Genomic DNA, 5,000 nt, shown 5'->3' with positions numbered 1-5,000 from the left:
GCTGGGGCCGCATGACAAACAGGAAGAGAGCACAGCTGGCAGGACCACCACATCAATGGGGCCCAGTGTCAGTGTCCGCAATTACCCAACGCCACGCACAGAATACCTTAGCACTGATGGGACAGAGAGGGGCAGAGAGAGAGAGAGAGAGAGAGAGAGAGAGAGAGAGAGAGAGGAAGAGAGACAGAGACAGAGAGAGAGAGAGAGACCTGCCATAAAACAAGAGCAGCCTTTTAACTTCTGTATAATATATTGGTAGGTTTATCCTCAGTGTGTACAGTACATGTGAATACTATGTGAATACTATGCATTCCGCCACAGTATAGGTTTGTTTAAAGCAACACCAAAGAGTTTTTTGTACCTTAAAATAATGTTTCCAAAATTGTTTCCGTGGTTCATCAACTCGTAACAGGGTGAACGGCACTTCTGCATTCGCTTCGCGGCCCTCATATCGGCTATAACCGCACTATGTAAGTTTGCCAGATCGGGTAGCGGGTAGGGTTGTAGGGTTGTAGTTCGATAGAATGAGACACAAGAAACTACAAATTTGACTTGCATGATGTCAAAATACATTGTACTTTCATAAAATCATGCAACATATTCTACCTTGTCTATGGACATTGTTATTTGCAAAGCCGTTGCTGGATAAACAAATAACAGGCGTGCGACAGAGGAAAAGTTCTTTGGTGTTGCTTTAATTACGTAAGATATATTGCCCTTTTCTTTTTCTTTATTCTTTTCTTTTTTCTTTATGTTCTTGTTTTTCTTTAAAGCAATGTTACACCTTACAGCTATATTTAGATATAAATATACAGCAATATTACACCTTAACTTAACGCAAAGTCGATACTTAACATGTCATACCTGTAGCTTCGGCAGTGATGGCTTTATTTATTCATGCCAATAAAATATCCTTTTATATTTTATATAAATTATTTGAGAGAGAGAGAGAAGTCCACCTGACCTTACACAAACACACACACACACACACACACACACACACACACACACACACACACACACACACACAAACCCTTCGAATAAGGCTAAATGCCTCAGACTAAATATCATGACCCTGACACAGAGTGCAGTCAGGGGTGAAAGCAATAGGAAGACACACTTGTGAGGGCATTGCCAGGCTCCTGGTGGCAGACTCTCTTCCAACACACACACACACACACACACACACACACACACACACACACACACACACACACAATATGTGAAGCAAACACCTCACGTACACACACAGACACACAGACACACACACACAAAACAAATGCTGGGAGAAGAATCTCCAAACAAAGAACACAGCAAACTCAAACAGACCATCAGAGGCTATTTCTTTGATTTGAGTGTGGGAAAGCTCTGGAGAGTGGCCCAACTGGCAGGAAAGGATTGTGGTACACGGCTGTGGAGGGGGGGGGGGATAAGAAGAAAGACAGAAAAAAAGGTCACCCTGTTTAAACAACACAAAGATTACAGTTAGCCTGCTTCCAGCCTAATTAGCAGAGAGATAGGGCCGGGCCCAAGCCCAAGTAAACAAGAGGGTGCCGACACAGACTAATAAGCTGCCTACCAGTCAGTAGAGCAGAGGCACGCTGGCTCTTGGCCCAGACTGCTAACCAGCGCTAACAATGCTAGCAGCACTAATGCTAATGTGCGTTAGCAACAGCAGCACCGAATGTCAAGTACCCGTAGGAACGACAAGCTGCTGAGGCAAAAGCTGCATGTGATATGTGTAGAGGTTTGGGTGAACGGCCACATGTGAGCACAAGGTTTGGGAGTGAGTGTGTGTGTCTGTTTTCTGGGCTTCTCTTGAGGTTGTTGTGCAATCTGACTTGCAGACAGGCAGACAGGCAGGCCGGAGCTGTAGCGCTAAGCTGTGCTGTGCTGTTGTGCAGGCCAGGCGTGCTGATGTCTGATGCAGGAAATGAGTGGCTCGGAGGAGGGGGGGGGGGGGGGGGGGGGGGTGAGCAGGATGTGCGTGGAGGCGCCCACTTTTCCTGTGCACAGTAGCTAGGCGCTCTAATCTTCTCACTTTGCACTGGCCCCAGCCCCCACCAAGCCCTTCTGCTGCGTGCACACACACACAAAAGAGCCGTTAGCATCTGTTAGCTTGCCTTTATCTGCGTTGCTACGTAACTTTCAAGCCCCTCATCTTGACGGATCTCCACTGTCCATAATTAACATGCAGTAGAGCTTTTTGCTTTTCCACTCTTCAACTCGTAATAAATCTCTTAAGTCTGGAGTCTGCGCTGAGGCTTTGGGTCCCTGGCTCAGGGCTCCAGTGAGAGTGAATGAGTGAGGGAGAGGAGAGAGTGCACCTACCCAGGCTGAGGCTCCGGTTGAGGGTTTCTTGGCCACGTCTGGGCCTCTCCGAAAAGAAGCCGTTCTCTATGTGCTCTGTGAAGCCAGCGCGGTCCACAGGCTAAACAGTGGTTACTTTATATAAAATCCTAAACCTAGGGTTCTGCTCTGAGGTTAGCATAATGACAAAGAGGCTCTCTCTCTAAAAAGCACGCTCCTCCACCAAGCTACAGCCTCACTCCACACTTTTAATTAAACCCAGTGACCTTTCTCTGCGCAGAAAAAAGTCAGAGAGGGAGAGAGTGGAGTGTTGGACCCCTTTGTGGACTTTGTGGAACCCCTTCACTTGTCTTTGGTTTTGCCACCATTGTCCCTTCAAGGCATGTTACCCTTCTGCTCATTAAGAAAGCGGATGTGTGTGTGTGTGTGTGTGTGTGTGTGTGTGTGTGTGTGTGTGTGTGTGTGTGTGTGTGTGTGTGTGTGTGTCTGTGTCTGTGTGTGTGTTAGTATGTGTGTTAGTATGTGTGTGTCTGTGAGTGTGAATGTGTGTGTGTGTGTGTGTGTGTGTCTGTGAGTGTGAATGTGTGTGTGTGTGTGTGTCTGTGTGTCTGTGAGTGTGTGCGTGTGCATGTGTGCACTCTATGATCTGGCATACTGATGAACATGAAAACAGGGTCATGTGCAGTTGTACTCTGCATTTCTGGAGACCTCCCTTCAGTCTCCTAACTGACACTATTAGGCCTCGTTTATAGATAAAGATCTGTTTAGAATCATCAAATGTCATCACTGGAATATTTCCTACAGAGTTCCCTACTAATAATTGCATATAGCATCCATATGCAGGATATTGTCAGCCAGAATGTACCGGAGTGCAATCTATCCATTTAGAAAATATTCCAGTCAATCAGAAAAATCTGGATTCATTAAATGTTGGTTTCACACCAGTAGAGTGCCCTTGGGTGAAGGTTTTCTGAAAAACGAACAAACAAATTCAAATGCCTCAGAATGACAGTACTCAGAGCAGTCAGGCCGGAGGCTGAGTGGAAGCTAATGGACATTGGAGGCGTGATCACGCTCACCTCTCCTTCTGCCTGTTGCTCTCGTCAGGAAATGAACACCCACACAAATGCCAAGCTCCGGTCAGGCCGACCTCAGAGTGGAGCCCTGGGCCCTCAGAGTGGAGCCCTGGGCCCGCAGGGCCTGATAAACGGGGGCCAGCCCCTCCATACCCATCTGCTCTGCAGACCAGACAGATGCCAGAAGCCTGCAGCCAGCAGCCAGCAGCGGCCCCCTCCCCTCCCCTCCCCTCCCCGCCACAGCAAAAGCAACAGCAACAGTTTAGCCTGAGCCTGGCGCACATCTCCCTCCCTCCCTCTCTCCCTCCCTCCCTCCCTCTCCCTCCCTCCCTCCCTCCCTCTCTCCCTCTGCTGGGACTGTTATGTAAGGGAGAAGAGCTCCGCGCCCTGACACATGCATCTCATTAGAGCACAGACTGGGCCTGCTGTCTGGACAGCACTCTCTCTTGCTCTCTCTTTTACCCCCCCCCCCCTCTCTCTCTCCTCACTCTCTTTCACTCTTTTGCTCATTACTCTCTCTCTTTTCTCCTCCCTCACTCTCACTCCCTCTTGCTGCTCTTTCTTTCTTTCTTTCTTTCTTTCTTTCTTTCTTTCTTTCTTTCTTTCTTTCTCTCTCTCTCTCGGCAGCCGTGGCCCACTGGTTAGCACTTGTAACCGGAGGGTTGCCGGTTCGAACCCCAACCAGTGGGCCGCGGCTGAAGTGCCCTTGAGCAAGGCACCTAACCCCTCACTGCTCCCCGAGCGCCGCCGTTGTAGCAGGCAGCTCACTGCGCCGGGATTAGTGTGTGCGTCACCTCACTGTGTGTTCACTGTGTGCTGTTTGTGTTTCACTAATTCACCGATTGGGTTAAATGCAGAGACCAAATTTCCCTCACGGAATCAAAAAAGTATATATACTTATACTTATACTGTAAGGGCTTCATTACCGAAGGAAGAGAGATGACCAGTCATTTGTACCTTTCACACCAAGAGCCTGTGTAATACCAGCTGAGAGTGCGGATGTGTGGGTGAACTGAAAAAGGCCAACGGCCAACGTGTGAACATGTAAGGAGTTATTCAGTGGTTAAGGACAAAAAGACAGAGGAAGAGGGGACAGTGTGCATACTAACCAGGATTTCAGAACAGGACAGATTCAAATACATCCACACAACATCCATCCAGCATGACTAAAAAAGTACTTAAAAGTACTTACAAATTGGTCAAGAAAAACATTAAAAACTCATTGACATTCTTGCGCGTAAAGTAAAACATGAGCAATAATCACCAAGCACACAAACACCCACTTGAAGCAGGAGATTACCAGGTCAAAGGGGGACCGCCTACACAGGTAAATATTTGTGTTACGACATAGTTTAAAGAAGGATCTCAAAGACACATTAACTTATCGCTTACGTAAAAACAAAAAAAACATCTTGCAAAAGCCTCTACTAAGAAGAGCGTTTGGAAAAGTCACCTCTTATCTCTTATTTAGTGCAGAGTTAATAATAACAGGCCCTTTCTGAGGTCTCTGGAATGTGTGCTCACTGTCAACACAACTAAGCACAATTTGCCATGGTTTTGGGCAATACCAGCTCAGCACATTGGGCTGTTCAAACGGCCCCCAGTGATTCGATC

At 47.4% G+C, this 5,000-nt stretch overlaps 1 protein-coding gene across 1 annotated transcript in view; it reads right to left on the bottom strand.

The window, feature by feature from the left end:
- fndc3ba (fibronectin type III domain containing 3Ba) overlaps positions 1–5,000 on the bottom strand; it is a 115,984-nt gene that overhangs the window by 79,867 nt on the left and 31,117 nt on the right. The window lies entirely within an intron of this gene.

Source organism: Alosa sapidissima, chromosome 1 (assembly GCF_018492685.1).
Source record: "Alosa sapidissima isolate fAloSap1 chromosome 1, fAloSap1.pri, whole genome shotgun sequence".
In the NCBI taxonomy this organism is placed as follows: domain Eukaryota; kingdom Metazoa; phylum Chordata; class Actinopteri; order Clupeiformes; family Clupeidae; genus Alosa; species Alosa sapidissima.
This window is presented reverse-complemented; position numbering and strand designations above follow the sequence as displayed.